This window comes from Schistocerca serialis, chromosome 8, assembly GCF_023864345.2.
Source record: "Schistocerca serialis cubense isolate TAMUIC-IGC-003099 chromosome 8, iqSchSeri2.2, whole genome shotgun sequence".
NCBI classification, from domain to species: Eukaryota; Metazoa; Arthropoda; class Insecta; order Orthoptera; family Acrididae; genus Schistocerca; species Schistocerca serialis.
In genome coordinates this window covers 231,311,997-231,325,744 of record NC_064645.1, presented here as the reverse complement: position 1 = coordinate 231,325,744, position 13,748 = coordinate 231,311,997, and positions in this window count along the sequence as shown.

The following is a 13,748-nucleotide window of genomic DNA, read 5'->3' as shown; positions in this document are numbered from 1 at the left end:
ACAACCAGCCACAAATTTACTTTCATTTCCTATATTCGTGGGGTACCGTTACAGGTTTCGAATCGTTGTGATTCATCATCAGAAGGTTTACATGCTTTTCTTATGGCATGTGGTGTTTTTTTTTTACAGATTAATTATCCTAAAATATAAATAATACATAATTAGAAGCACGCCATACACAGATGGTTGCGTTACAGATTTTCGATGCATGTGACTTACGTGCAATGTCAGTTTGAAGTGTTTGTTTTCGTAACATTCGTCAAACAGATGTGAATACATTACCACTGCATTCGTATTGTTGCACACTTAAAATTCCAGGCACATCCTCGGATGGGTCCTCGGAAAGGACACCGTCAATTTCCATCGTTGACACAATCCGAGCTCGTACTCTGTCTCTCATGACGTTAAACCCAAACTTCCTTCATTCATTCCTTCAGTTTGGGGGTGGAGTAAGCTACAGTCACCCGCAACAACTTCTTCAACCAGCTACGCATTAAGGAACAGCACACTGATGAAAACAAATTTACTGAAATGGATGCAGATAGTTTCGTCTACTAGGTGAAACTCTGTGAGCCATATGAAGTAATGTGACATAATCCTAAAGCACTCAACACGTCTTGATATATGGTCGACAATCTTTACAGCGCAACACCATAGAATCGTAAATTTATAGGCATAATGAAATATGGGAATAATGTGTCACTGACTGTGGAGTGTGTGAGGTCCAGGTCGAAAAGGTGTGAATACCATACAGATGCTGGTGTCACCCAGGGACAGGCTGACGATGTGCATCGAGTGGCCCAAAGGCTCTCATAATTGAAGATTACAAGAGTTGCTTGCTTGGGGGGAGGGGGGGCATATTATGCACCAGATATTGCCTCAATCGTGAGGTCTGCACACCTAATAAAAATTAATGCTGTCACGTCATGGAGACAATCGTTTCGTCTCTGGGGACAGGCTTATGACCCTACCATACTCACACTGTTCATTAAGTGACTGAGTGTCTCTATGCTTATTTATTTGTAAACAGCGAATGTATATTTGGAATAGATGGATGAGCTTCTTGTTATAGTTGTGTGCACGGGTTTCTCAAATTGCTGCATAATGAATGCACATGCAGATTATGTGTATGGTAATTTTACATGTAAATATTACACATATTTGTGCGTAAATGACATTTTGCTTCACCTGCTGATCGTAGCCACTGTTTCCTGTATACTGTACATTGAAAAATCGTTAAAGTATAAGTACTATTTATAGAATGATCAAACCGTTCAGCTACACAACGATTAAATGTGAAATGTAATGTTCAATTTCGTCCATCAAATAAAAATGTCTTTTGTTTATGACATTCGAAAATAAAACCATAAAAGGAAAATATTGTTCATAAAGCACAAAGAAACTATTGTAAAAATTTTATTGCAGAAATTTTTTGTTAGTAACTCATTAGTTAATATCTTATATTATGCACAACTGAACTATAATGAAGAAATTATTGTTAACAATAATTTGGTTTTAACATTTCTGATCATCTACCTATGGTGCTCAGCACAAGGATGAAGCTGTCAGTGCATTGGATACAGTTATGGAAGATGAGGAAGGGTTGGGAGCTTTTATGTTATTTGTTGGGGGGATGAGGGTAAGGTTAGGGGGATGTGGGTAGAATGTCAAAAATGGTTCAAATGGCTCTGAGCACTATGGGACTTAACATCTATGGTCATCAGTCCCCTACAACTTAGAACTACTTAAACCTAACTAACCTAAGAACATCACACACATCCATGCCCGAGGGAGGATTCGAACCTGCGACCGTAGCAGTCGCGCGGCTCCGGACTGAGCGCCTAGAACCGCTAGACCACCGCGGCCGGCAGTAGAATGTCCACGCGGGGAGTGGAGAGAGGGGTAGCCTCACCCAACTGCCTCAGTAAGTTGTCCAATATCCCAGTCCTTATCAGTGTTACCGGATACTCAAAGTCATGGTCGTCTTAAACCTGCATTAGGTTTCCACTATGTAACAGTTATAACGTTATTTTATCACCAGTAGTGATATGTCGTGTGATATTTATCAGAGCTGAAATATGCCCTGAAACGCCCTGCTAAACACGCAGTGGGGAAAAAAAAGAAAAAAACCGGTCAAATGGCTCTGAGCATTATGGTGCTTAACTTCTGAGGTCATCAGTCCCCTAGAACTTAGAACTACTTAAACCTAACTAACCTAAGGACATCACACACATTCATGCTGAGGCAGGATTCAAACCTGTGACCGTAGTGGTCACGCAGTTCCAGCCTGAAGCACCTAGAACCGCTCGGCCACAGCGGCCGGCCCCGCAGGACATGAAAGGTACTGTAACTGCTGAAAGGGGCCTAAATCAGCTGCTGTCAGTTACACTCGAACACATATATCTTTATTTATCTGACCAAACATTACAGTTCAAATTTTCAAATTCTTGAACTAAGTTATCGGCTGAAGAGGCCACACTAGCTTCTGCCTTAAGGACACAACCACTTAAATTTTAAAACGGCTAGAAGCCATTAAGATTCAGACCTAAAACAGAATACTTGGGGACAGAAGGCCTCATGTAAGTAAGTTCTATAATTTGGCTGAAGGCCCCACAAATCTAACACTTGAAAAGCAAAGAAATTTAATTTAAAGACGGCAGAAGGCCCCATCACTTAAAACTCAAAGTAAAATAAATTTAAAGAAGAAATCCATATCTTAAATTGAGCTGAAGTCCCCAAACAGTCTAACAATTGACAAGCAAGAAAGTTTAATTTTAAAACGGCTGAAGGCCCATGACTTAAAACAAAACTAAAATAAATTTTAGTAGGCAGAAGGCACAAGGCTTTATTCTTAAACAAGATTTTAGTCAGGCTGAAGGGTCAAAAAATCTGAGACTGAAAGTAAGCAAATTTAATTTTAAAGCGACTCAAGTCCCATGACTTAAAACACAATTAAAAACAATTCAGCTTCGGCTATGAGCCATACCAAAACACACAGAAAATAAGGAAAGGCAGCGCAGCTAAATGAGCTCAGAAGTTTCGAGGGGTCGGCCAGCACTTGAAATATTAACGCTCCCAACCCAACCGACAGACCGTCAACAGACCAATGCTCAAGGCGAGTTCCGCTGCACACTTGCACCAAGGTTCCGCTTCGCACTGGCAGCAGCGACTTTGTAACCAAACAATGACGTATCCCAGACAACCCATAAGAGGTGGATGCCCCGAAAACCCATCTTGTTTAAGCAAACGGCCGACTAACTCAAAGGCAGTACGCTAACAACACTTACATAAACTTGTCAGTGAAAATCACCCAACTACACACAGCCCACGAACACCTGCACGAGGACTAGACGGTGCTCACGGCAGTGACTGTGCAATAACGAGGACGAACCACGAGTCGGCGCACATAGCCAACCCATCAGCAATCGCCGGCCAAATACACGTCGTCTAACAAGATGACCGACCGACGGTCAACCAAAGTCGTCCCCACTCAAAACACGTTTGTCGGCAATCGTCGGGCAAGTTATGGCTATCCCCACCTTCCTGACGTTGCATACCTCACTGGTGGTACGTCGCGACTGCGCCAACCGACCACCTGTTAACACATAAGCACGGAAACAGCACTAAAATAACTGGGCAGTCGGCATCACAAGCTACACACAATATCACAAACACTTGGGCGAAGAACGCGACCATTGGTAAAAGCAGTGACTATGCAGTGACGAGGACAAACCACGAGACTGTAACGGAACTGAAATGATGGTGGGCTGACAGTAATTTGGAGCCTGCGCGTCGGAAACGGGCGCGCTGGTGTGAGACTGCCAGGGAGTGCACCCTGATGCCATCTATTGGCGAAACTGGGAATTAGTGCTGCCTATCAGACAATGCACTAAGCTCTCGGAGTCAAATGTATTCTTTTTCTTGGTAATTATAAGTTATTACTGTATGATTTAATGTTATAAGGCGCTAGTAGTAAATTATTATGACTGGTATGAACTCCAGGGTAATAAATATAAATATTCTTAAATACTAAATGATTTTGGTGAAAAGGTGGTAGGGGAACAACCCCACTCTTGGTGATACGAGCGTAGCTAGAAGTAGCTGGAGACACAGGGATGGAACAATGAAATGGCCTGAGGAGTGTTGACGTGACCGGACGTGCGTAACTGTGCTCACGCAAAAGTGATTGTGCAACAGCGAAGAGGCGAATATCGTCGCCGTTTGTGGAGTGGAACGCGACGAATGGTTGTCGAAGCCGTCTCTATGCCACTGGGCCTGGTTGTAAGAGTTCCTGCGCCCAGATTTTATGGCGGACGTGCAGTAGCTTATACGAGTGCTACAGCTCGTAGTTCCAGCCGCCATTGAGGGCATGAGGCGTGAAGAGCTGCGTTAGCCACATGCATCTTACCACCAGCACCGACACGTCTACCCAAGGCAAGACTGCTTGCAATTGTTAAGTCGAACTTTGTATACATGTAAAAGGAGAATACCAGTTTTCTTTTGTGCAAGTGCAGAAGACAGAATATAGTAATGAGTAAAATTACGAGGCATGTTGTTCATTGTAAAGTGTAGTAACCTCAAACATAGTGTAGTGAAATCAGACTGAGGCCACCATCGCCTCTTTCATTTACAATTCTTTTGGGTGTAGAATACTTTAGCGTATAAGAATGTTGAAAAGAGCAATGGTCACACCAGAATGAGTCGCCTATTTATAGTTACTTAAATTTTTCTGAGTAACCTTTCAAGTAAAGTCACTTAACTAATTCTATATCAATTGTCCAAAGAGTAATATCCAAAATCATTAAATAAGTTGAAGGATAGAATTTTGTTAACCTAAGTTGCATAAGTTGTCTTGGTGGTAATTACCAAGCCAACTCACAGAAATTGAGAGAGTATTTGCTTTGTAGAATCACCTAGAATGATCAGAAATAGTAATATTCATAATTAAGTTTAAATTCAACTCAAGGCGTTTCACTTTGAAACGAGCCAAAAAACTGATTTATTCTTTTGCTCCTTCAGAGCTGGCGACCGTAGTTATAAGTATTTTCAGGAGGATTCGACGGTATGTCTGCTGCTCTCGTCGTGCTGATAGGATTATCCACTGCTGCTAGCAGTGGTGATTGGATACATAAGCTCACTACCAAGTTAAGTGGGTTAGGTAGGCAGTGTTACCGTGTGAACTGTAGGGCACTGTAGGCCGTGGATCGAACCCGTTCAATCATCACAGCTCTTTGGGAAATAGTCCGGTTAGGAGTGTACTAATCATTAGGTAAATACTGGCGAGTAACGGTCAAAAATGTATACGCAAGTGAATTTAGCAAGGTCCATGTAGCACCTAATTAATGTGGTGCAATGGCGAGGGTAGGAGTGGAGTAAACGTGAGCTGAGCTTGTGGCAGCTGTGCTGTCTTCAAAGATTAATAACGTGAATTCACTACTACCTCTTACCATTAGGGCTGAGCTATTTACGGTTAAAATACGTAGCAGTAAGCGCAAAGGCGTGACAGCTACAAGTCCGTATTGGCTTTATACATACGGAAGTAGGAAGCGGGTCATTCCGTCAGTGGAGGGGTTAAAACAACCGAGTCAGTTGAGAACATACCCCATTTACTGATGGAAAGATTCGGCGGTTCTGTCGCAAGTTGACACACCTATCGCCAACCCATAAACTATCGGCGAGCAACCACGTCGTCCAGTAAGACCGTCCCTATTGAAACCAGGTATGCCAGCAACGCTCGGGCGAGTCATGGCTATCCGAATCTCACTGCCGCCCCACCCCGAAGTGTCCCAACCGACCGACTGCCAGGTCCGAACTCAACTGATGGAGCGTTGCAGCTCACTGCCAGATACAAACTCCCCGCCCAACACACGACAACCGGGAAGTAATAGCATTCCAGCAAAGACAATACGGCTTGGCATATATCGATAAGTGCTGCTGATGCCGCTCAAGGGCAGACAAAGGCAGCAACTCAGTAATTCAATTAACAAACGAGGTGGTAGTACAGTAAAACAGAAAGTAAAAGAGAGAGATGGCACGAACACGAGCCACGCACGGCTCATGCCCTGCTATCCTGCTTGATAGATATGTTTGGCATCTGTGTTGCCTTCCAATTAACTTTACTCTCCAGGAAACTTGTTCCACACATAAACTGTCTTCATGCTACCAACCCTCTTCTCTAGCCTCCACTACAGCGTTGTGAGATTAATTTCGGCTGCAACGCACCGTTAATCTTTCCATGGAGTTGCTTTACCCTCATGATAAGACAGCCGCACGTATGGATTTCAGAGTGAAAGTCAGACATGTCGTGCCACTCTTAACATTGGAAGAGTTAATAATAAGTTAAATGAAATGTATATTATTCCTACGCAGACGAGAAACAGCTGACTAAATATTACAAAAAACGTCAATGTAACATAGGAACTTGCTTCATTACTTCCCAGGAAGTCCCCAGAAGAATAGGAGAAGTGAGATATCAAGAAATTCTTCATTTAGAAACTGCGTCGATCACTTCCAAGATTTTTTTTAGTTTTCTCGGTAACTCATTGAAAATTGATTTACCAGAATACTGTACACCTTACTGCAAAATATTGAAGGAAATGCAGTCCAAATGCTGATGGATTTCTGCCATGTATTATGTTACTAATAACTGCTAAATCTTGTTAATAAGCTGACAATGTTAACAACAGATTACATTGAAGGAAGCATGAGGCGAATCTGACGATTCCCATAGTCCTGGAGAGGGGTTCACAAAAACTTTTCGAACTTTTGTCAACATATTACTGTAACTAACCATTTCTGAGGAAAACAAATATATTCTGAATGAGGAGAATTATCCCAAAACATAACAGCGTTTGTCGTAAGCCAATTGAAATAAGCAAAGGACACTAACTTTCGCGTTAGGCTGTCACTTACGGCAAATACTGTTCCAATGGTAATTAGCAGTATTCAGTTTTTGAACAAGATCCATAACAAGGCCTTTTATTACAGTTCTCCACGTATCTGAACACTTAAGCATCTGGATTGTTCAGACGCACTAATCATATGCGGATTCTCTGTAATCAGAATTTTAGTTCTAGCTGAATTCTTTGTTAGAAACTGTAAAAACTGACTCGTACTGTGATTTACCATCAATTTATATGCTACAAATCATAAACGTAAGTACTCAGCGGCACTATTTTTATTCACTGCCTATGCTGCACTCAGCATTATTCATTGCCAAGCAAGTGACATCAGCAAACAAAAATATCTTAGGATCCCTTTTTTTGTATTACGATGCATATAATATACGTGTATAAGAAATGGATGTGCTACTAGTACTGACCCTTAGGTAGCCTTCACTTAAACTGACCCAGTCAAATTTCATGTCATAGCCACTCTGATTACTGTTCTTAGAGTATGAGTGGTACCAATAGTGAGCTACTCTTCTTATTTGATAAAGTCCAGCTTCTTCTGTAATGCTATGTGATGAATACATACATCTGAGATAATTCAAAAAAGATGCTTAGTGTTCACCCCTTTATGTTCGTCATGCATGTTAAAAACGTTTGCATTCGTAAGACCACTTCTGAAACCAAGCTGTAAGTATAAAGCAAATTATGATGACTGAAATGCCCAATTATATTAATAGTATTTTCGACTTATTATCGCAAAGAGAGAGGTGTAAAATTGAATGCATGAACTGTGGTGGCACCGCCAGACACCACACTTGCTAGGTGGTAGCCTTTAAAACGGCCGCGGTCCATTAGTATACGTCGGACCCGCATGTCGCCACTGTCAGTGATAGCAGACCGAGCGCCACCATACGGCAGGTCTAGAGAGACTTACTAGCACTCGCTCCAGTTGTACAGCCGACTTTGCTAGCGAAGCTACACTGACCGATACGCTCTAATTTGCCGAGACGACAGCATAGCCTTCAGCTACGTCAATTTCTACGACCTAGCAAGTCGCCATAATCCTTTGCTATATATATTGTGGTTATAACATGTACCGTCAAGAGAGATTTTCTACAATTGTGGATTAAAGTTAAGTATTACATCATCTACGTACTTTATTTGCAATTCTCAAGATATTGTCCTGTTCCAGACCTCACGCCAGTCAGCGTGTAATTAAACGCGTGCATTTCGGTTCTTCTGCCAACACTACAAATTGGCGACGAAGATTTAACGGTTGTATTGCTCTAATTTACTTGTCATGGCTTCGCCACAATCTCCAGATGTACTGTCCGAATTTTGTCGCTTGCCGAATCAGCAGACGCAGGCCTTATTGGATGCCCTTGGACAGCTCGTCCAGGGTCAACGTGCAATGCAAAACGATGCGGCCGCCGCCGCTCCACCGCTACCGCAGCCACAACACGCAGCTGCACCACCTTTTCGTCATTTCGATGCGGCACTGAAAGCTGGACGGAGTGGTCACGCCAATTCGGATTCCATCTCGCCGCCTACAGAATTCAAGGTAACGAGCGGCAGCCTCACTTATTGGCGTGTGTAGGGGTGCAGACGTACCGTATGATAGTGAAATTGTTTCCCCGACGCGACGTAGCAACTCTGTCCTACGAAGAAATTTTGTCTGCATTAGATGTATATTTCAAGGAATCAGTCAGTGTAGTTGCAAAAAGGTATACGTTCTTTCGTACAAAACTTACAGCCGGTCAAACTAATCGGGACTGGGTTGCAACTTTGCAAGGCCTTACAAGGGATTGTGCTTTTGAGTGTGAATGTGGACTCCCTTATTCAGACACTATGGTACGTGATGCAATTGCACAGAACGTTTCTGATGTTCGTATACGGGAGCAAATTTTGAAACTAGTCAGTCCCTCCCTTCAACAAGTGATAGACATATTGGATAGGCAAGACACACTTGACTTTGCTCAGGAATCATTTGAAAGTTCGCCAGCCGTGTGTCACGTTAACCGGCCCGCCGGGCGAACTGCACGGACCAGTAAACAGCTCGTCTGCGCAGCTGCCGCCAAGCTCTCAACCACGTATCCCGCGGCAGCAAGCAAATGCAGTGCCAAAATCGTGCCCGCGGTGTGCAACTAGACATTCACGTGAGAATTGCCCATCACGCCAAGCTAATTGCTTTTTCTGTAATAAAAACGGACATGTTCAGAGTGTTTGCCAGAAAAAGCTCAGATCGGACATTCACAACCATTCCAGGCCCTTTGCTTCGCGCCGGAATCGAACCAAGAATACTCAGGCTCGTGAACCTTCGCCCATGGACATTCATGTAGTAAATTCCACTCCTCCCAGTACCACTCTCTCTAACAGTGACTGTGTTCGTCCCACAAATGGTGTGCGTCGACGTCGCCGGAAATCACGTCAATTAGCAAGTGTTTCTGTACCAGTGTCTGTTCAAATTGCACGAGACAGTCGCTCTTATCGTCAGCAGGACAACAAACTTTTTGTAGACTTGGACATTCATGGCAACGTGATCCCATTCCAGCTCGATACCGGAGCTGCAGTTTCATTGATCAATAAAGACACGTACAAACAACTCGGCACACCTCCGTTGCATGCCGCAAATGTTACGTTAAATAGTTATTCAGGTCAGAATATCCCTGTGTTAGTACAGTGCAGCCTTCTTGCAACATACAAGGGACGAACAAAACATGTGTCATTTTACGTACTTCGTTCTTCTTCTGCAGTGAACTTGTTTGGTTTAGATTTATTTCAGTTGTTTAACTTGTCTGTAGTAAATCAGGTCCTCTCAGTGACACAGACTGTGCCTTCAGACAGTGTTTCTCGTCTATGTGAAGAATTTGCAGACATTTTTGCATCGGGCCTTGGTTGCGCTAAGATCTATAAAGCACATTTGGAAATGAAAGTAAACGCGCAACCGAAATTTTTCAGAGCGCGTCATGTTCCCCACGCATTGCGTGATGAGGTCGCAAGAACATTACACGAATTGGAATCACAAGGTGTGATTGAACGTGTGCAGGCTTCTCTCTGGGCATCACCCTTAGTAATTTTGCCGAAACCTTCCGGAAAACAGACTTTGTGTGGAGTTCAAAGCTACAGTGAATGCACAACTAGTGATAGCAACTTTTCCTTTACCCTGCCCGGAAGATCTTTTTGACAAACTCTGCCCGGGTAAATATTTTTCGAAGTTGGACCTAGCAGATGCGTACTTGCAAATACCAGTGGACGACGAATATCAGCGCGTCTTGGTGGTTAACACGCATCTTGGTTTGTATCGATTCAAAAGACTACCATCCGGGTGTGCATCCGCCCCTGCATTGTTTCAGCAATATCTGCAAACTGTTTGTGCCTCGGTCCCTACTGCAGCAAACTATCTGGACGATATTGTGATCTCCGGAAAGACGGAAGAAGAACATTTAGCCAATCTCAGGACATTATTTCAGGTCTTGCGCCAAAATGGTCTTCGCTTGCGGAAGGACAAATGTGTGTTTTTTGCTCGTGATTTACCAAATCTGGGACATGTACTCTACGCCCAAGGCATACATCCTAGTCCAGAGCACCTCCGTGCCATACAAGACTTGCCTTCGCCGCAGACTTTGAAGCAGCTACAGAGTGTGCTGGGTAAAATAAATTACTACCACCGCTATGTGCGCAATGCATCTTCCATTTCAGCTCCGCTTCATCGCTTACGCCGTAAAGGTGTTCCGTTCGTCTGGACGACGGAATGCGAACGCGCCTTTCGCCAGTTGAAATCGGCGTTGCTTTCAAATACTTGCCTTACCCCATTCGATCCCCAGAAACCCCTTTTGTTGATGATAGATGCATCGGATTTCGGGATCGGTGCTGTGCTTGCGCACAAAGAAGTCTCGCATGATCGCCCTATTGACTTTGCGTCCAAATTGCTCTCATCTGCGCAAAGAAATTATTCACAGATCGAGGAAGAGGCTTTGGCTCTCGTATTTGGTGTTACTAAGTTTCACGATTTCTTGTATGGTCGTCACTTTACCATCATCACAGACCACAAACCTTTGACATCGCTTTTTCATCCGAACAAGCCTGTACCTCCACGTACAGGGCAGAAATTCATTCGCTGGTCTATTTTCCTCTCGCATTACCGCTACGATATCTTGTATCGGTCCACTGCTAAGCACGGAAACACAGATGCGTTGTCCCATTTGCCTGTTGCTGAGGATAGAGCATTCGATTCTTCCGAACTTGCTTGCATGTTCATTGATGCGGAAACCGATGACGTGGTCGAATAGTTTCCGATTGATTTTCGTCGTGTAGCTACAGCCACAGCTGCTGACCCTGTCCTTGCTACCGTTTTGCGTTTTGTTGCTGCGCAATGGCCCTTGTCGAAATCACGGATCGAGGATGCGTTGGTTCGCCGATTTTTTGCTCACAAGGAGAGACTTTTTGTTCACGTGGTGTTTTGCTGTTGCGTTCTGATAATGATCAGTCCCGAGTCGTGGTCCCACGTTCGTTACAGTCCTCTGTCTTACGGCTTCTCCACCAAGAACATTGGGGTATAGTGCGAACGAAACAACTTGCTCGTCAGCACTGTACTTGGTTCGGAATCGATGCTGCGATTACGAATATGTGCTCTTCTTGCAGGGCGTGTGCCGAACAACAATCCGCACCACCGCGGAAATTCTTTGCATGTCCGAAAGCCACCCTCCCTTGGCAACGCTTACACATCGATTTTGCTGGTCCATTCTGGAATGCTCGATGGTTGGTTGTTGTCGATTCCTTCAGTAATTTTCCTTTTGTTGTACGGATGTCTTCCACGACGTCATCTGCCACCATCCAAGCGTTATCAGCTATCTTTTGCATTGAAGGTCTTCCACAGACTCTTGTTTCCGACAATGGCCCGCAATTCATGTCCGCAGAATTTCAGTTATTCTGCAAGGACAATGGTATTCAACATCTGACGTCCGCGCCGTTTTCGCCTCAGTCAAACGGTGCCGCTGAACGATTGGTCCGCACTTTCAAGTCACAGATGTTGAAACTGAAAGAGTCGCATTTTCGGGAGGACGCGTTATTGCTCTTTTTGTCCTCGTATCGCTCTCAGCCCCGAGATGGTCGCTCGCCCGCTGAGTTGCTGCACGGTCGTCCTCATCGAACCTTGATGTCTTTGCTACATCCGCCGCGTCAGGTTCCTGTGTAGCGGCAGCCACCTGCTTTTCCTCCAGGCGACGTTGTATACTATCGCATCTATCGAGGTTCACGGCGTTGGCTCGCAGGGCGCATTCTTCGCTGCCTCGGCCGCGCTATGTATCTGATTTTGGGGGCCTCTGGTGAGGTGCGTCGGCATCTCAATCTGTCGTCGCACGGGTTCTGCCGCTCCCCGTCTGCTTTCAGCGACGGTTCCGTCCAGTCAGCGCTCTGGGGACCCATCTACTGGCTCGCCTCATCCCCAGGTGTTACCGACGCTGCCTTCCATTTTGCCCCATGGCGATGCGCCGCTGCCGCCGCCGCCGCCTGTTCTCCCGCCGGCGACGCCCGCAGTGGACGCTTCGCTGCAGCCGCCAGGCGCCTCCCTGGGTCACGCGCCGCCGATCGCTTCCCGTGACCAGCTGTCCTCCGACTTGGAACTCTTGCCGGCTCCGGACCAGATGTCGTCTTCGCCCGTCGGCTACCCCGCTCCGATGGAGGTCGAATCTTCGGCCCCTCCTGTCTCTTTAAGGGCGCATACACCGCATGTTGGCGTGCACCCTGGACTAGGTTTTCAGGCGTTTCCTAGCTCCCCTCGGACCGAATGGCCGGATGCGGGTGGCACAGCCTCGCCTGTTGTTAGGCTCCCCACCTCGTCGCATACGTCAACATGGGGTCCTCCCCACGGCGGGCGGAAGCCTTATAACACAACCGTTCGCCGATTTGCGGGGGAGGAATGTGGTGTCACCGCTAGCTGGTAGCCTTTAAATCGGCCGCGGTCCATTAGTATACGTCGGACCCGCGTGTCGCCACTGTCACTGATAGCAGACCGAGCGGCACCATACGGCAGGTCTAGAGAGACTTCCTAGCACTCGCCCCAGTTGTACAGCCGACTTTGCTAGCAAAGCTACACTGACCGATACGCTCTAATTTGCCGAGACGATAGTTAGCATAGCCTTCAGCTACGTCAATTGCTACGACCTAGCAAGGCGCCATAATCCTTTGCTATATATATTGTGGTTATAACATGCACCGTCAAGAGAGATGTTCTACAATTGTGGATTAAAGTTAAGTATTACATCATCTACGTACTTTATTTGGAATTCTCAAGATATTGTTCTGTTCCAGACCTCACGCCAGTCAGCGTGTAATTAAACGCGTGCATTTCGGCCTCCTCTAGAAACACAGTGTTGGCTCTTCTGCCAACACTACATTCACATTTTCTCCTTTTTATTAAGAGATTTCACTTTTAAGTACTATAATCATTGGGAAAATGATCATTTCTAAGAGAGAAATTAGAAATGTGGCTGGGACCGGGGTACTTACACTGTGCTTCAATCTTCTGCTAGTTGCACCATAACATTCATTTTCAGTGATATAATTATTGATCCAACCTCCCGCTTCTCACTGTTTTGGAAGTGTATTTCTGAAAAACTATTTTCTAAAAGAGTCCCATGATTTCCTGTAAGACCTAAGTTTCTGTGTAATTCACCTGCTATATTCAGAAAGTGATTGATTGTTAAATACTGAACAAGAACATTGGTACTATGAACAGATTTTATAGCCTCGAACTTGTGCTGTTGGCCATACACATCCTTCAGCGCTGGCCATATGGTTACAATTTTATCCTGAGAATTGGCTGTTCTATTTACGTATCATATGCTTTTTGTTTCCTAA